General features: G+C 37.7%; 1 long non-coding RNA gene across 1 annotated transcript in view; it reads right to left on the reverse strand.

Moving 5' to 3' along the window:
• Positions 1-15274: 15274 nt before the first annotated feature.
• LOC118764566 overlaps positions 15275-21173 on the reverse strand; it is a 22327-nt gene continuing 16428 nt past the window's right edge. Inside the window, exon 4 of the long non-coding RNA XR_005000388.1 lies at positions 15275-15284. This is a non-coding gene — a long non-coding RNA (uncharacterized LOC118764566). The remainder of the gene's footprint in view (positions 15285-21173) is intronic.

Here is a 21173-nt window from a genome sequence, read left to right on the forward strand (position 1 = left end):
TGCTTTCAAAGTTTGGCCGCTTTCACTAATAATAATAATGAGACATTCTCTAGGACAATACTCCGTGCAAAACCAAAAATAAGGCACCCTGGTCATAACACCAACTTGAACTTCTAAATTGTTGTCTCTTAAGGTCTCTGGGTGAGACTTTTGTCCACTTGTACAAATAAAACGCAAAAGCTAACCATATAACAACAACTATAATAATAATAATGCCCTGATGCAGTACCAGGCAGTGGCTCTCATGGCTTCTAATCTTAACTGATTGGAAGTGTTATCATGTACATTGTTTTGTCTTGGTATAAAAGATGGGCTACAGCAAATATTCTGCTCAATACCAATGCCCTGATGCAGTACCAGGCAGTGGCTCTCATGGCTTCTGATCTTAACTGATTGGAAGTGTTATCATGTACATTGTTTTGTCTTGGTATAAAAGATGGGCTACAGCAAATATTCTGCTCAATACCACAGATCTGCTTGTCAGTTGTTTGACCATAACCAGTTGAGCATGTCCCTTAGTGGCTGACGATATATGCATCTCTGATCACGAGCAGAAGTAGTGGGGGAGCATCATGGCCATGTGTTGAGGGGGATTCTTTGGGGTTTGAATAATTCACCTCTGGAAACATGGGTGGTTCTTTCAACATCCTTAAACAACCCTTATTCAGGGACCTTTTGAGCGGGATGGGCTACTCAACCTGAAGAAAATTCTAACTGGGCCCCACCTGCAAGGTCATGTGCTGTTTATCTTGATATGAGATCACCATGTCGCGCACATATGGTTGTGATGCATGTGCCTGGTGTACCTTTATCAGACGGGTAGTCATGATGGGTATATTGGGCTTCGTATATTTTACCCCAGTGTCACTTTGATGGCATGCACTGCTCTCTCACTCAATAATAATAATAATAACAACAATAATGCTGCTGCTGCTGATGATGATGATAATGTTGCTGCTGCTGCTGCTGATGATGATAATAATAATGATAGTCTTAATTGAGAAAGAAAACAAACTATGCTGCCCTGCTGGCAACAACGTATGCGATAAGGAAGAAAGAAAAGTCGAGAGATATGACAGGTTAGCTTGGGAAGTTAAGCAGTTATGATCTATGAAAAGGTAGCAGTAGTACCAAGAATTATCGGAGCCCTGGGAACAGTGAGCAAAAATCTTGAGAAGTACGTGGAACAAATAGGTGTTGCAATAAGGGTGGAGCACCTGCAGAAAACAGCACTGCCTGAAACCGCTCGAATACTACGGAAGGTGCTCGAAAAATAAGAGGTGTTACCTTAGTTCACTGGTAGTGAACAGTTGACATTGTCATACATCTCCAGCGTTAGAAGCTGTGCAAAGGCACTACTACTACTACTCTACTACTACTACTACTACTACTACTACTACTACTACTACTACTACTAATAATAATAATAATAATATAATAATAATATAATAATAATAATGATAATAATAATAATAATAATAATAATAATAATAATAATAATAATAATAATAATAATAACACCGGGGGACTTTTAAGAGAGAACACCGGGGAACGTTTAAGAAAGAACACCGGGGGACGTTTAAGATGTAAGAACAATAAAACAGTGCTCCGAAATCTATCCACAAACATCGAAGACAAATACATCGTATGGAGCCAAAAATTTACTAACAAAGGATTGGACTATATCCGAATAAGTAATACTCATTGAAATTTATTACTATTTTCGAAACGAAATGATGTATTTTAACTCGATATCATCTCCACCTCTAACGCAACACATGTAAGCATGCGTGATACATTACGATCCATCAACACCAGATCATACCCGACCCCAAACACCATGTGCAAAGGAACTACGAAGAAATTAAATACCACCGATATTATTCAACCAAAGAATAACAATCGGGAAGTACTTACTTTAAACTTACAACATAAAATGTACGAAAAACTACACGTGCAAAACAATGTGACAACAGAAAGGAACGGACTGGTACCCTACGAAAATGACGACCGTCAAAATAATGGGCCGGACGTTGTTTCTCATGTCCCGCAAATAAAACCCAAAAGACATAAATGGACACGTGAGGAATACATTTCTATTTTACACGCATACTTCACAGCAGTGCTCTACCCAAAAAATGAAAACACAACAACACATACATATAAAATATGGAAGGAAAACAACATAAATATAGACTTGGATACAGCAATCAACCCTAATAAAATAGCTAACGTACGAAGATACATTCTCAACGCAAAAAAATATCAGAAATAGAAATAGAACATCTAAAAGAAAAAATGTAGATAGGAGCCACACAACAATACCCAATAATATAAACACTGAAACAGTAAAACACGAAGACAAACGTAACATTCCCAACAAACACGATGTAAACAAAAAACAACAAACCCAGACCGTAAGGATGCATAATAATACACGACAAACAGCAAGCCAAAACACGGCAAACAAACATATAAATAAGAAAGAAAGCGACACAAATCTAAAACCTGGAAACAACGAAGGGGAGCCTAATGATTACGATAATATAAAAAGGAAAATAATCAAAGAACTGAAAACCACAGAGCTCAAAATGGACCACCGGCCATACCTTCCAAGAATCAAAATAGTCGAAACAACAACAACAATTATAAACAGCATAAACCTAGCCGTCACGGAACTAATAGCCACTGAAACAAAAAAAGCGATATAACTGAGCTAAATGACTTAGTATACGCAGCAGCCACTGCAGCCACAAAAGAAGCTGGATACTCACTCAAACCCATCCAAACAGGAGTACCACCCAAACAAACCCTGTGGATAAATAACATCTAAAACAAAATACAAAAAATGAGAAAAGATCTGTCGATTCTTAATGAAATCAGTAGACAATCAACGCTACTGAGCAACAAAAAGAAAACAAAAATACTCGGCAAATATAACATCACAGAAAAAGATTTACCTGAGATAAAAGAAAAGCTGAAGAAAGATATTCTTGCCAAAGCACAAAGGATCCGCCGGTACGAGAAATGCCAGCGCTTCTTTGAACAAAACAAAAAGTTCAACTCCAACCCCAAAAAGTTTTACCAAGAACTTGGCAAAAATAAAATAGAAATCACTGCAGCACCAACGGCAGAAGAAGTGGAAGAATTCTGGAGAGAAATATGGTCGGCGAACGAACAACCAAAAAAAGGAGTATTAAAACAACAAACTCAGCATCTGAACAACTTTGGACCCCCATAACAACTGCAGAGGTCACCCAGGCACTGCAAAGACTAAGCAACTGGAAGGCACCTGGGCACGACAAGATCCCCAACTTCTGGTTGAAATATCTAACAGGAATGCACAAAAAGCTGGCTGAAACTTTAACAACATACTAGCAGAGCCAGAGACAATGCATGTATGGCTCACGAAGGGGAAAACCATCTTAATTCCCAAATCAAATGAGACAGCAAAACCAGAAAACTACAGACCAATAACCTGTCTCCCTACAATGTACAAGGTATTTACTGCAGTGATATCGCAAAGGTTGAACAAGCACCTGAACGAAAACAACCTGTTTCCAGAAGAGCAGAAAGGATGCCGCAAAGGCTCATATGGCTGTAAAGATCAACTTATGATTAATAAAGCCATAACTGAAGACAGCCACAGAAAGAAGAAAGGCCTCAGTATGGTCTGGATCGACTACAAAAAGGCGTTTGATAGCATCCCCCACACATGGATCCTCGAAACACTAGCCATGAACAAGTAGCACCAACAATTATAAAATTCATAGGGCACTCTATGAATAAATGGCAAACAGTACTACAACTCCAAACAAAAAAAGGACTCATGAAAACCAAAGCCATCCCCATTAGAAGAGGAATATTCCAGGGAGACACGCTCTCTCCACTCCTTTTTTGCTTGGCACTGTCACCTCTATCTGATATGCTAAATAGAACTGGATGCGGATATAAATGTTACGGCAAAACGATCAGCCACCTTTTATATATGGATGACCTAAAACTATACGCTGCAAATGACAAACAGCTGGAAACACTATTAAAGACAGTTCATGGATTTACTAAAGAAATAGATATGAAATTTGGATTAGAAAAATGCGCCAAAGTAACCCTGAAAAGAGGAAAACTAGTTAAGAGTAGCAACATCACACTAGATAAAATGAATGAAATAAAAGAACTAGACCAAAGCCAAACTTACAAATACTTAGAAATCCATGAACTAGATAAGACACAACACACACAAATGAAAGAGAAAATAAAAAAAGAATATTATAGACGAGTTAGATCAATGCTAAAAACTAGATAATAGGTATTAACACTTTAGCTGTCCCAGTTATAAGTTACAGCTACAATATCCTAAACTGGACACTAAATGAACTGACCAAAATAGATAGGAAAACAAGAAAAATACTGACAGGATCTAGGATGCATCACCCAAAATCTGACATAGAAAGACTATATATACAACGTATAGATGATGGTAGAGGCCTTGTACAGCTGGAAAACTACTATAAAATAACCACCATAGAACTGCAAAAATATCTACTTCAGAAGGAAGGAAAACTGATACAAATAGCGGCAAAACACGAGCAAAACAAAAAACTGCTCTCAGTATTCAAGGAAGCTGACAAATACAAACAAGAAATCATACCACCTAATAAATATGAAGAAGAAGAAGAAGAAGAAGAAGAAGAAGAAGAAGAAGAAGAAGAAGAAGAAGAAGAAGAAGAAGAAGAAGAAGAAGAAGAAGAAGATGATGATGAAAAAACGACAAAAGCTATAAACAAATGAAATCCAAGCTAAAAATAGAACAGCAACGAACCATGATAAAATGATGGCAAGAAAAGCCCCTTCATGGCAAATACTGGACTAAACTAAATGCAAAAGAAATAGACAAAGAAAAATCCCATCAATGGTTGAGAAGCTCAGGACTCAAAGCAGAGACAGAGGGATTTTTTATTGCAGCACAAGACCAAAGCCTCCCCACCAGAAATTACCAAAAACATGTAATGAAAAGAAATATAACAAGTAACAGCAGGATATGTGGAGATGGACAAGAAACAATAAATCATATTCTCTCGCGCTGCCCAGTCCTGGCTAAGAAGGAATATATTCACAGACATGACAGAGTTGGAACCTACATACACTGGGAGCTATGCCAACATTATGGAATAACAACAGAAAAAAGAGGGTATAGGCACACACCAGAAAAGGTCACAGAAAACGAGAAAGCAACCATACCCTGGGATATGCCAATACACACAGATAGAGAAATTAAGGCCAACAGACCAGATATAGTTGTCAGAGATCATGAAGAAAAAAAATGTTTTCTAATTGATGTATCAATACCAGCGGATGACAACGTGTCTCTAAAAGAAATGGAGAAACTTTCAAAATACAAAGACATGGCAACAGAGGTAACCAGAATGTGGAATCTAAAAACAGAAACAATTCCTATCATAATAGGTGCATTAGGCATGATAAAAAATATTCAGACAAATACATAACAAAAACACCAGGACTTACAAACACATATAACATACAGAAAATTGCACTACTATGCACTGCACACATCCTACGCAGAACACATTCCATACAATAACCAGCAGAGCATCACAACAAATCACAGCACGTGCCCAAGGCACACAGAGCTGCGCTCGGTAGTGAAGTGAAAGCACGCTATAAAAATAAAACTACTGAATAATAATAATAATAATAATAATAATAATAATAATAATAATAATAATAATAATAATAATAATAATAATAAAAATAATAATAATGAGCAGAGGTAGTGGGGAAGCATCATAGCCATGTGTTGAAAGAAATTCTTGGAGGTTTGGATACTTCATCGTTGGAAACATGAGGGGTTCGTTCAACATCTTTAAATAATCCTTATTCAGGGCCTTTTAAGCGGGATGGGCTACTCAACCAGAAGGAAATTCTAACCGGCCCCTACCTGCAAGGTCATGCGCTGTTTATCTTGATATGAGATCACCATGTCGCGCACATATGGTTGTGATGCATGTGCCTGGTGTACCCTTATCAGATAGGTAGCCATGATGGGTATACCAGGATTCGTATATTTTACCCTAGTGTCACTTTGATGGCATGCACTGCTGTCTCATTCAATAATAATAATAATAATAATAATAATAATAATAATAATAATAATAACAATAATAATAATAATGATGATGATAAGGAGGAGGAGGTAATGAAGCTGCAAAGGCAGAAGTATATAAAAGAAAAGTGAGAAGCTGGAAGGTAATTGAGATGGAGTGGCGTCAATAATGAAGTTATTGAACGAAGCAACAGATTACTGTAGTATAACTAATATAATATTTGTATTAAGTCATATACATATAAAGGTGCACCTGACCACTATTAACAAGGAAGCAAAATTAGTAACCTTGAAAATTGAAATAAATGGATGATATATTAAATTAAAAATTAAGTACAAAATTGTTGAGAAGGATGAAATTAAGACGAAAATAATTTTCCAAGAGTAAAATGATAACAACCACGATAAAAACCCCCCCAAAAAAACAAAAAAAAAACGGCTTGTGAATCTAAACGTATAAATGCCGGATATTAAATGTTTAATCTTTAATATGGTTATCTATACCCTTGTGTTATGGAAAAAAAAGTGGGTGCAATTTGACATATTAATTCAGGTGGTTATATATTATTGCTACTGGAAGGAAATTAATAATTTAGTTGAAATGATGGAGAAATAACATACGCATATATATATATATATATAACGGAAATATGTAAAGATATAAAAGTAAATGCAAAAATCTAGAAATTAAAATCGCGAAAGTATCATATTAAAAAATTATTTCCTAAATCCTATATATATATATATATATATGTGTGTGTATGCATATATATATATATATATATATATATATATGTATATACATATATATATATATATATATATATAATATATATATATGAATATATGTATACATATATAGGTCCATATATATATATACATTTACATATTTACATATATATATATATATATATATGAATATATGCATATATATGTACATATATACATATATATATATATATATGTACATATATATATATATATATAATATATATATATATATATATATATATATATATATATATATGTATATATATGCATATATTATACTTAGCCCAAAGGAATAGGGAAACAAACTAGAATAAATTGTAAAGTATAAAAAATAAAACTCAGTAAAATGTAAAATAATGTAAAAAAAAATAATACAAGGATAATTAATATAACAAACTGGAAAACTACTTCGTAGCCTCCATTTTAGGTAACACACCGTCTGCTTTAACAGTTCGGGTATTTTGGTTTCGCGAAGTATTTTAGTTATTTTATTAAATTTGCCTAGAATTTATAAATTACGCCGAAAAATAACAAGCAAAAGAAGCTTTAAAAAATAATAGAAACAATTGTCTAATCTCTCCCAAATCACACATTTGCTGTGTGTACGGACTCTCTTGTCATTTCGATGAATCTGTGTTCAGCCAGACACGCCTGAATAAATTGGTATTGGTGTCTTGGTTTACTATAATCTGGGATATATTAAGTTATATTGATTCAGAGAGACCAACGTAATGTGTTAGTATCAAAGTCGGTCAGTAAAGATGATGTCTCTTCGTCGGCGTATCAGCTTCAATATCTTTTTCAAGAAAATATCTTTCTGTAATACATCTCTTTCCGATACATTATTTACATGTGACGGATATTTGCCCACGGTCATATAGCGTAGTGGTTAAGAGCTCGGGCTACTAACTCCAAGATTCCAAACTCGATTCTAGGCAGTGACCTGAATAATAATAATAATAATGATTATGATAATAATAATAATAATAATAATGATTATGATAATAATAATAATAATAATAATAATAATAATAATAATAATAATGATTATGATAGTAATAATAATAATAATAACAACAACAACAACATCGAAAGATCACAGGCAGAAGTAACGGGAAGCATCACGAGCAGAAATAGTGAGGGAGCATCATACCCATGTGTTGAGAGGGATTCTTTGGGGTTTGAGTAATTCACCTCTGGAAACATGGGTGTTTCCTTCAACATCCTTAAACAATCCTTATTGAGGGACCTTTTGAGAAGGATGGGTTACTCGACCAGAAGAAAATTCTAACTGGGCCCCACCTGCAAGGTCATGTGCTGTTTATCTTGATATGAGATCACCATGTCGCGCACATATGGTTATGATGCATGTGCCTAGTGTACACTTACGCGTAGTCATGATGGGTATACTGGGCTTCGTATATTTTATCCCAGTATCACTTTGATGGCGTGCATCAATAATGATAATAACATCGAAAAATACTTTAGGAATGAGAATCCAGGTTTGAAATTTCCCCAAGAAACCTGATTAAGGCTGGAGTGTATATCAGCCGAAACGTTGTATTAACAACAAACAAGATGAGGACAAATATCCGTCAAATGTAAATAAGGTACATAATTCCTCATCTCTTAAATATAGAACTGTATCTCTTTCCGAAGCAAATATAAAATGTATCGTAATAGCTTGCGACCACGGGCCCACAACTATTTAAAACATTATAATGGGCATCTGAGGGATCTTCATGGAGGTGGGGGTAGATGTTTTCAAGAAAATACTTGACCTCCAAGCTCCTTCCTACACCAAAATCCAATCACATAAGATTGAGCATTGCAAAGGTGATTACAATGGCGATCCTCCAGCATGGCCACAGACTTGCAGCGGAAACGTATAACAGAATGAAAGAATGAATATAAATATAAGATGTATGATATATAATACAGTACTCCCTGGACTATCGCAGGCTTTACGTTCCAAAACACCACGCGATAGGTAAAAATCCGCGAAGTAGAGAGAGTGTTGTATATTTTTTAATTATTATTTTTGTAATTTGTATATATTTATTTTATACATGCAAACAACACCATGGAGGAATCGACGTAAGCTTAAATAATCATATCTACTATAGGCACAAGGCCTGAAATTTTGGGAGAGGGGACTGGTCGATTACATTGATCCCAGTGTATTACTGGTACTTAATTTAACAACCCCGAAAGGATAAAAGGCAAAGTTGAGCTCGGCTGAATTTGAACTCAGAACGTAACGGCAGACGAAATACCGCTAAGCATTTCGCCCAGTGTACTAACGTTTCTTATTTCTTTATTGCCCACGAGGGGCTAAACATAGAGGGGACAAACAAGGACAGACAAAGGGATTAAATCGATTATATCGACCCCAGTGCGTAACTGGTACTTTATTTATTGACCCCAAAATTATTAAAGGCACAGTCGACCTCGGCGGAATTTGAACTCAGAACGTAACGGCAGACGAAATACCTATTGCTTTACTACCCACAAGGGGCTAAGCAGAGAGGGGACAAACAAGGACAGATACACGGTTTAAGTCGATTACATTGAACCCAGTGCGTAACTGGTACTTATTTAAACGACCCCGAAAGGATGAAAGGCAAAGTCGACCTCGGTGGAATTTGAACTCAGAACGTAACGGCAGACGAAATACCTATTTCTTTACTACCCACAAGGGGCTAAACACAGAGAGGACAAACAAGGACAGAGAAACGGATTAAGTCGATTATATCGACCCCAGTGCGTAACTGGCACTTATTTAATCGACCCCGAAAGGCGGAATTTGAACTCAAAACGTAGAGACAAACGAAATACCGCTAAGCTTTTCGCCCGGCGTGCTAACGATTCTTATTTGTTTATTGCCCAGAAAGGGATAAACATAGAGGAGAAAAACAAGGACAGACAAAGCGATTAAGTCAATTACATCGACTCCAGTGTGTAACTGCTACTTAATTTTTCGACCCGAAAGAATGAAAGGCAAAGTCGACCTCGGCGGAATTTGAACTCACAACGTAACGGCAGACGAAATACCGGTAAGCATTTCGCCCGGCGTGCTAACGTTTCTACCAGCTTACCGACCTCAGTAATAATAGGCTACTTGTTAATGGCTTCAAATTTTTACATCGATTATCCTCTTGAATTGGACATATTTTGTCGACCTTGAAATATGTGATTTCCATATTTTCTTATCTTTTACTAGTTTTAGTCATTTGGCTGAGACCATGCTGGGGCACCGCTTCGAAGAAATTGTAGTCGAATGAACCGACCATAGTAATTATTGTTTTTGTTGGGCCTGGTACTTATTCTATCGGTCTCATTTGCCGAGCTCTTAAGTTACGGAAACGTAAATACGCTAACACCAGTTGCCAAGCAGTGTTGGGGGAAAAATATACGCACATAGACATACGACGAGCTTCTTTCAGCTTCCATTTACCAAATCCACTCACAAGTGTTCGAGGGTACAGTAGAAAATACCTACCCAGAGTGCCACATAGTGGGACTGAACACAGAAGCGTGGGGGTGGGAAGTATACTTCTTACGACACAGCCACCCATGCGTCTTGTGAAAAATAATCATTTTCCTTTCTCATGAGACTATTATTCATTCCCTGCTCTTCATGATAGCTTTTATTAATTTTCTGCTTCTGTTTCATTAATAGTTCTTTGAAGATATATTTTATTCTATTTCATCGAAAGAATTTAGGATAAAAATGGGGAAGAAATGTATAAGAAAGCAACAACGAGACTGCGAAATATATGAAATATGTGAAGAAACCATCAATCTTATTGTTTCTGGCTGCTAGTATTAACGAAAAGAGAAACTATAGTCAGACATGATACAATTGTATCTTAGCACTACGTGATATCATATCAGCACGAAGAAATACTTATAAAATATAAAAAATGAATAGTCACGCATACACAAGTCTCAGAATATGACGAATTCCCCATACTCTGGGACATACTAAATATTGACAGAGAGACTAGAGTAATCTGTCAGATAGTATCAAAATCGGTCAGTAAAGGCGAAGTCTCTTCGTCGATGCATCAGTTTCAATAGACACGTTATCTTTTCAAAAAAATACATCTCTTTGCGAAGCTGATATAAAATGTATGATATTCAAATATAAAATGTATGCGTAGTAATATAACTGTTTTTCTAAGTCACATATTTTGAGATAAATCAATATTTAACAGCTGTTAACACAATGAATGGCTGAAATCTGATAACTTAAACTTAAAATCGAAAGGGCAGTGCCTGTGGAGATTTGAGAGGTGTTAAGAGCCTGAAGAAGAAGAAAAAAGTAAGTATCTTCAGTATGAAGATTTGGGCAGTGATTAGCATCAGAAAGGATTTCCCTTGGCAGATAGGCTTACATCACAAATCAAATATTATCTTCTGTCACACATCTCTACACTTTATGTTTATTAAACTTTCCTCACAAAACTACGCTAGAAGATACATTGAGATCGAGCGAGAATTACTGGGTCGTGGAACGAATGTCTTAACTGAATTGTCCTTCTTGTATACGGTTAGAAGAATACAAAAATGACCATGTTTTCTTTACATGCCTCTATGTAAAAAACTAATAAATGAATAAATAATAAAATTAAAAAAAAACTATCATGTTTACGATACTTATATTTCCAAAGCGGTCAATCATAAAGCTCTTACAATGATCAACGTTGCTTAAGTTTGTTGCATAGACAATCATTATTTTCAGTGTCATATGAGCGTAATAGTAATTTGGGATTAATATTTTGCAGCATTTAGTTACGTCATTTCAGAAACTCACAATCCTTTCTAATTTTGGCACAAAGCAAATAATTTTGAGGAGAAGAATGTCGGTGACATCGACTTCAGGGATCAAATGATGAAAGGCAAAGTTGACTCCGGTGGCATTTGAAATTCGATGTATTCATAATACCTAACATTATTTGTGTTCATGAGAGAAGAATGTATGATATAACAAAAGTTATTCCTTAATTTTTCGCCCTGTTTTGCGTGTGGGAATTTACTTTCTTAACAAACTTCATGCCTTGAGAGCTGGCCGAAAGAGTGGAGTGATGTGCTGTATTTAGTGTTGTCGTTCGAGGTTTTGCGTTCAAATACTGCTGGGGTCCAACTCTCCTTTCATTTCTGCAGGGTCAATAAAACAAATAATATTAAAGAAAAAATTGTTCGACTTAATCAAGTCTGCATCTAGAGTTATAATAATCGATATTTTGATACAGAATAAAACAAAATAAATATAAAATTTGGTTCGATAATGGACCGATTGATTGATGTTGATTTGATTAACGGTTAAAATTAATTAAATTACGTTGCAAAAGTCTTCGCGAAAGAACAGTAAAGTAACATTGTCTTGTTCTTCAATTTTACATTTTTGTAACATTTTATCGAGGAAAGAAAACTATTTAAGCTGTTTGAAGTATTGGACAAACCACACAGAAGGAATTTACTATTTCATATAAATTGACATATACAATACATTGACATATACAATACATTGACATATACATTGACATATAAAATACAAATATATTTGTTTGATATTTGATAATCAGAGTTAGCCATCAAAAGGTGATAAGTACGAGGAATATGACTTATATCACTCTATCCGTCTGAAGAGTACTGAGGGAAGAAATGAAACAACAGCAAATGGGTGTGGGACCCTGCTTTGCAGAGGAACTTCTAAGCGTGCCACAATGATCAGAAGCAATAAGAAAGGATAGAGAGGATCTACAAGGTATAGGGGCACAGTCCAGCCTCTACTTTATTTCAGCGAATTGACCATGAAGGTCCAATACAGACAAAGGTAGCTGAGGGCTGGACAGAGACATTAATGTGTATGAAAACGACAAAGGTGGAAAAGAATGGGGGGGGGGGGCACCGCCGCCCGCCGACCGATAAAACCTTAAAATCACTGTTCAATTTAAATCAATAAAATAAAAATTATAATCACAGAAATTCAAAAATTACAATTACAAATTACAAAAGTATATATTTTCATAATTCTTCGTCTTCCTCATCTGGGCCCCCTAGTAAATTTTCTGCCGCCTGCAGGGAAGCCTGCATCGGCAGGCCCGGACCGAGGAAAACAAGATCTTTGTTACAGGTCTTCCTGACCTCTTTCTGATTTATGACCTGCGGAGGCCAACTTCGACAGTCTATACAGGTCGAGTCATATCGCTTTCGGTCTAGTAGACTGTCCAGTCCAGCCTCTACTTGCAGAATATCAAATTATGTCTATGTAGAAAGGCATAAATCAGTGTTGTTACAAACCTGTGGCGGTGAAAAGGCCGAAAAGTTGATTTGTTGGAAATAAGTACTTTGCCGTATTTCTCCTTGCCATATTCTTTCCAGCTGTGGTTAACTTTAATACAACTCTATATTTACATTATTTACATTGACGGACATATGGCGTAGTGGTTAGGAGCGCGGACTACTAAACCCCAGATTCCGAGTTCGATTCCAGGCAGTAACCTGAATAATAATCATAATAGTAACAACTACATCGAAAAACATGTTTGGAATGAGAACCTAGGTTCCAAATTTCCCCAAGACACCCGACGATGGCTGGAGGGTATATCAGCCGAAATGTGTTAACAACGAGCAAGATGAGGACAAATATCCGTCAAGTGTAAATAATGAGGTTAACTTTGTTATTCTTTTAATAAAATAACATAAAATTAGGGGTCAAAAACTTAATCCAGGGTCTCACGGAGTGTAGAGAATGACCTCTTGCAATATTTATTCCAGGTAAGAAGGCGGCAAGCTGGCAGAAACGTTAGCACGCCGGACGAAATGCTTAGCAGTATTTCGTCTGCCGCTACGCTCTGAGTTCAAATTTCGCTGAGGTCGACTGTGCCTTTCATCCTTTCGGGGTCGATTAAATAAATACCAGTTACGCACTGGGGTCGATATAATCGACTTAATTCGTTTGACTGTCCTTGTTTGTCCTCTCTGTGTTTAGCCCCTTGTGGGTAGTAAAGAAATAGGTATTTCTTTAAAACTGGAGAAGAGGTGTCTGTCGGAGTGTACCTTCCAAAATAGATGGAAGCATGTTGCACGAGTGTTGTGCGTGCAAGGAACTTGTGAATAGACGGAGAAAAGAAGAAAAAAGGTACCAGCGGTAGATCGGGGTTTGTGAGGTCGGAGCGTGGCCTGATCATCGCTTCATTTGTATTGTTTTTGAATTGTTAAGTACATTCGATTTTTTATATATTATATTTAAATTTTTCAAGTCACATTATATGTAAAATCATATCGCTTCACTGATCCCATCAGTTGTTCTGTCCATTTTAATGTTTGAGCCCCCAATGGGCAATAAAGAAATTGGTATTTCGTCTGTCTTTATGTTCAGATTTCAAATTCTGCCGAGATCGACTGTGCATTTCATCCTTTCGGGGTCGATAAATTTAGTACCAGTTGCATACCGGAGTTGATCTAATCAACTGACACCCTTCCCCAAAATTTCGCGCCTTGTGCCTAGAGTAGAAAAAACTCGTTAGCACGCTTGGCGAAATGCTTAGCGGTATTTCGTCTGCCGCTACGTTCTGAGTTCAAATTCCGCCGAGGTCAACTTTGCCTTTCATCCTTTCGGGGTCGATAAATTAAATATAAGTTACGCACTGGGGTCGATATAATCGACTTAATCCGTTTGTCTGTCTTTGTTTGTCCTCTCTGTGTTTTGCCCCTTGTGGGTAGTAAAGAAATAGGTATATCGACTGTCTTTACGTTCTGAGTTCAAATTCCGCCGAGGTCGACTTTGCCTTTCATCCTTTCCGGGTCGATAAATTAAGTATCAGTTACGCACTGGGGTCGATATAATCGACTTAATCCGTTTGTCTGTCTTTGTTTGTCCTCTCTGTGTTTTGCCCCTTGTGGGTAGTGAAGAAATAGGTATTTCGCCTGTCTTTACGTTCAGAGTTCAAATTCTGCCGAGGTCGACTGTGCATTTCATCCTTTCGCGGTCGATAAATTTAGTACCAGTTGCATACCGGAGTTGATCTAATCGACTGGCACCCTCCCCCAAAATTTCGCGTCTTGTGCCTTGAGTAGAAAAGACTCGTTAGCACGCCGGGCGAAATGCTTAGCGGTAATTCGTCTGCCGCTACGTTCTGAGTTCAAAATCCGCCGAGGTCAACTTTGCCTTTCATCCTTTCGGGGTCGATAAATTAAATATCAGTTACGCACTGGGGTCGATATAATCGACTTAATCCGTTTGTCTGTCTTTGTTTGTCCTCTCTGTGTTTTGCCCCTTGTGGGTAGTAAAAAAAATAGGTATATCGACTGTATTTACGATGTAATCGACTGGCCTACTTCTCCCAAATTTCGGGCCTGGTGTCTAGAGTAGAAATGACTATTTATTCCAGGTAAGGTGACGACCCGCCAGAATCTTTAGCACGCCGGGCAAAATGCTTAGCATCATTTTGTACGTCTTTACGTTCTGAGTTCAAATTTCACTGAGGTCGACTTTACCTTTCATGCCTTCGGGATCGATGAAATAAGTACAACTTGAATACTGGGGTCGATGTAATCGACATACATCCTTCCCCAATGTTACTCACTTTATGCCAAAAATTTGTAACCAATATTTATTCCTGGTTCCTGCGTTTTGATTTCTTGGGTGAAAGACATGATGAATTGCTCCATTTAACATCAACACGTGGATATTGGGTACGTGTAATGGCGGTTACTCTCTTATGGAAATATTTGGTCGAGATCTCCGGATTGGCAATAAGTTATTCCTTATTGTCAAACGCTTCTCCTATTTTGAGCATTTCACAAGATACACTTTCGATAAAACAGTTGCTCCCGTAAAGCAAATTAAATGAAATTTGGGATTTTGCGGAGGGTCAAAATTGGTAACAAAAACAAGACAGTGAAAATGAACAGGAAGGGTTGCTAAGCCTAGTCGAGGTTGTGGTGGGGAACGCGTTAATCAAACTTGGACAGGAGAGAGACAAGAACACGTTTTCCATGATCCAGCTACGACGGAGAGAAAGAAAGAAAACCAAGTTAGGAGAAGAAAGAATGATGGCCGATGATCACGTTGGAGTCACATGAGCAAGGAAAGAAGAGTGAGGCAGAGAGATTAACAGATAGAGAACTGTGAAGGAGAGAGGAAAAATTGGAGATGAGAGAAGTGAGAAAAAAACAAGAGGGGGAGATACATACACATGATAAAAATGCATATATGGACCTATATGTATATGTACTCATATATATATATATATATATATATATGTGTGTGTGTGTGTATATGTGTGTGTAGAATAATAGGCCGTATTCGCACCAGTATCACAAATACTACCTTCACCAACACCATCACAAACAATACTGACGAGATAAATACTAATACCATAACCACACCCTCCACTACCACAACAACGAAAAACAATTATAAAAAGAATAACAAAATCATCGCCACCACTGCCAAGCAACAATGGCATGACACTTATAATTGAATAACACCGTCACCATTTCAACCAGCACCACGACCGCTACCACCACCACTACCGCTACCACCACCGCCAACAACAACGGCAACATTACCACCACCACAACCACCAAGAACAACAACAACAACAACATTACTACCACCACCACCGCAGCAGCCGCCACCACAGTACTAAATCGTCATCATGATCACTACCACTATTGCCTCCGCTACCTCTGCTACCACTACACCCCCCCCCAATGGCCATGAAAACTATACCAGCAACAATGGTTTAAATAGCAGCTAAATCTCCCTTAAATTACATTCGACAATCTCATACAAAAACAGGACTCCTAAGAAAATATATGCCAACAGAACCCTAGAAGGAGTAGGTTGGTCAAGACGGCCGGAATCCCTTTTATCAAAGAGACTCCGATACAGATTGACCATGGGCTACCCCGCTGCCACCACACACACTTACCCGATGCCACCGCGTACCCAACACCCCAACACTAATTTCACAGGCTACGAATAGTGGGTAAAACTCTATGAGATTATACCTTACCATCTAAGTCAATGGTTCTCAATTAGGGTCCTTATGACCATTGGGGGCAATATAGGATTTTATTGTAGGCGACGGAGTGTGTGTGTGGTAAGAAGCTTGCTTCACAACCACATGGTTCCGAGTTCCGTCCCACTGCGTGGAACCTTGGGCAAGTGTCTTCTACTCAGGCCGACCAAAGCCTTGTGAGTGGATTTGGTAGACGGAAACCGAAAGAAGCTTGCCGTATACACACACACACACACACACACACACACATATATATATATATATTTATATATATGTATGTATGTATGTATGTATGTATGTATGTATGTATGTATGTATGTATGTATGTATATGCTTGTGTTTATGTCTGTATTTGTTCTACCATAGCTTGACAACTGATGTTGGTATATTTGCGACCCCGTAACTAAAGAGGCCGATAGAACAATCACCAAGCTTACAAAGAATAAGTCCACTGTCCGATTTCTTCGACTAAAAGGCGGTGCTCCAGCATGGCTACAGTCAAAATGACTGAAACAAGTAAAAGTATAAAAGAATTAGAAATATAATGGGATTTTTTCCAACATGGAATAGCTTTAGAGCTCCTGTAGAGCAAAATAGGAAAGAAAAGGGTCCATAGGTAAAATATTTAAGACCACTGGTCAAATTAAGGGACATATTGAAAAATTTGTTCTTGTGTCACGTGTACATAAGAAAAGGGACAGGATGGTCACGTTTGGAAAGGTTTTAAATGTAGATTTCGATTATCAGGGCTGACCCGGGACTGAAACAATCTCCACCACGACTACCACGACCACCACCACCCTAACTACATCCACCACTAACAACGACACCATTACGACCATAACCATCAACAACCACAGGAGTTGGGGGGAAGACGGTACACTGGGTGCTATATTCCTAGAAACACTATGTCAAGTAAAAAGACGTGTGAAACAAAAGAATAAAGAACTTTAACGAACACCTCTCCCGCTCACTCGCACGAAAATACAATATTGAAATCTAAAAGATCGGTAACCATTTTGTTTTTTTTTCTTTATTATTATTATTTTTTGGTTCTCTCTCATTTCCTCATACGTCTGAGAATGGAATCAATACTTCCATATCTTCAAAAACTTCTGTACGTTCTTTCTTGGTATTTTTTTACTGTTTCTCATTTTGCTCTCATTTCTTTTTATTTTACGTTCTATTCTTATATTATTTTTTTGACTCTTTCTTTGTGTGTGTGTTTTTTTTTGTGTGTGTTCTCTTTTTATTCCTTTCCAAGCTCTACATTATTTTCAAAGGTGTCAATGCAATCAAAGTGAGTGTTGCTGAATTGTTTAATTTCTGTTTTCAATCCAGTCACGTTTCTATTACAACACACGTACTGACCTCTCTGACAGGTCCTCTGTGTCAATCAGTGAAGCAGAAAAAAATATCTAACACCTTACTATATTGTTACTTTCTTTTCATATCACAAATTTCCTATTCCAGTTATTTTTTTATATTTCTGGCTGCACAATATATTCACCCTCACACAATCACATACGCTATTAGCCCCACTTCATTTTCTCCGTACATTTCCAGTATACATTCCGTTCTCTCTCATTCTCATTTTCGTTTTCGCTATATTCTTTCTGAATATATTTGCCACACACTTTTTATTTATTTTCTTTCTTCGTTAATCTGAAGTTTTCTCTCATTTTATTTCAGTCCTGAATTCCTACTCTAATGCTTTTATACTCTGTTAAATCATTTTAATCTCCCTATAAGTCTGTCATTCACCTTTTCCAATTCTCTTCGCAAAGCATTTCTATCTTAAAAGATTTTTCTCCATTTCTCCTATTTGTTTTTCTGTCTATCGCATTGTCTGGACGTCATTCTCTCTAAACTTTCACTACATTGTCCCTCTGAACACACACACACACACACACACACACACACACACACACACACACGTATATATATTAAAGGCGGCGAGCTGGTAGAAACGTTGGCATGCCGGGCGAAATTCTTAGCCGTATTTCGTCTGTCGTTACGTTCCGAGTTCAAATTCCGCCGAGGTCGACTTTGCCTTTCATCCTTTCGGGGTCGATAAATTAAGTACCAGTTACGCACTGGGGTCGATGTAGTCGACTTAATCCCTCTGTCTGTCCTTGTTTGTCCCCTCTGTGTTTAGCCCCTTGTGGGTAGTAAAGAATATATATATATTTTAAGGCGTCGCGCTGGCAGAATCTTTAGCACACCGGACAGAAGGCTGAGCGGTATTTATACAGATATACATGCACACACATACACAGGCTCCCCCCACACATGCACACACATGTATATATATATATATATATATATATATATATATATATGTGTGTGTGTGTGTTGTGTGTGTGTGCGTGTGTGTATGTGTGTGTGCGTGTGTGTGTATGTATATATTTATAGATGTATACACACACACGCACACACAAACTCACACACACACACACACACCACACACACACACACACTCTCTCTCTCTCTCTCTCTCTCTCACACACACACACGTATATATATTTTAAGGTGGTGAGCTGGCAGAACCATTAGCAGACCGGACGGAAGGCTGAGCGGTATTTTGTCCGTCATTACATTCTGACATCAAGTTCCGCCATAGTCGATTTTGGCTTTCATCCTTTAGTGGTCGATAAATCAAGTACCAATCAAGCATTGGGGTCAATGTTATCAGCTGACCACCTACTCCAAATTTTCAGGGGTTTTGCCTTCAGTAGAGTTTCGTGCATTGGCACTTATGAAACAGATTTCAAATAATGAGTATTACATTTGTGTAGGTGGAGGTATTTGGTCTAGTGGTTAGAGCAGTGGTCCCGTGGTTGATGGATCGCGGGTTCGAATCTCAGACCGGATGATATGTGTGTTTATGAGCGAAACACCTAAGCTCCACGCGGCTCCGGCAGAAGGGAATGGCGAACTTCTGCTGACTCTTTTGCTACAACTTTCTCTCCTTCCTCTTGCATCTTGCAGCTCACCTGCGACGGACCGGCGTCCAGGCCAAGGAAACCGGCCCTTATTAGTCAGGCGTGGCTCGAGAAGGAACAAACAACATCAACATTTGAGTAGATCGGTTAAAATGATAATTATTAGATACAAATATTAAATGTTATTCATTTATCGTTTTAACCGGCCTATATTAATGCAATCAATAATTTGAAAGCAGTTTGATAAGTACAAAGTGACGAAACTCCTGACCCTCGAATCACTCAGTAACTTTTACCAATCAATAATGATTTCAAATTTTGACACAAGGTCAATAAGTTCGGTGTGGGGTTGAGTCGATTAGATCGACACCGAAAGGATGAAAGGAAATGTCGATCTCAGCGGAATTTGGGGCTTTGGGGAATTTGCCGATTGGTAATAAATATATAAATATATTACTCCTAACCCTCTTTTACTTGTTTCTGTCATTTGACTGTGGCCATGCTGGAGCACCACCTTTAGTCGAGCAAATCGATCCCAGGTCTTATTCTTTGTAAGCCTAGTAATTATTCTATCTGTCTCTTTTGCCGAACCGCTAAGTTACGGGGACGTAAACACACACGCATCGGTTGTCAAGCGATGTTGGGGGTAGGGACAAACACAGACACACAAACATATACACACCTACACACACACACACACACACACATATATATATATATGTATACATACATATATACGACGGGCTTCTTTCAGTTTCCGTCTACCAAACACACTCACAAGACTTTGGTCAGCTCAAGGCTATAGTAGAAGACACTTGTACAAGTTTCCACGCAGTGGGACTGAACCTGGAACCTTGAAGTTCGTAAGCAAGCTACTTATCACACAGCTACTCCTACTTACATTCATGTGTCTGTATTTTTCTGTTTGTGTGTGTGTTTGTATATGTGTGTGTTCACTCTACTTACAAATAACCACCGTTTATCCTCACCGTCTGTCGCTTTCTCTATCATTCATAGAATTTTTCTTTCGCTTGTTTCAATTTGTTATTCACACTGATTTCTCTTTCTTTTACCCAATCTATCTTTTGTCTCTCGCAACCTACTTTTTCGTAACCCTTTCCCTCACGTTCACAGATACTTCTGTGTCTGCTGCTCCTTTCAGTAAAAATATTGTTTACCGAACTCCCGCGGAAACAGACGCAACGAACCGGCCTCTGCACATTACTATCTCTACCTTGTCACTCAAGATCTATGCTAATAAACTTTACCTTCTCCCCTCCTTTATGATAATTC

The sequence above is a fragment of the Octopus sinensis genome, linkage group LG8 (genome assembly GCF_006345805.1).
Source record: "Octopus sinensis linkage group LG8, ASM634580v1, whole genome shotgun sequence".
In the NCBI taxonomy this organism is placed as follows: domain Eukaryota; kingdom Metazoa; phylum Mollusca; class Cephalopoda; order Octopoda; family Octopodidae; genus Octopus; species Octopus sinensis.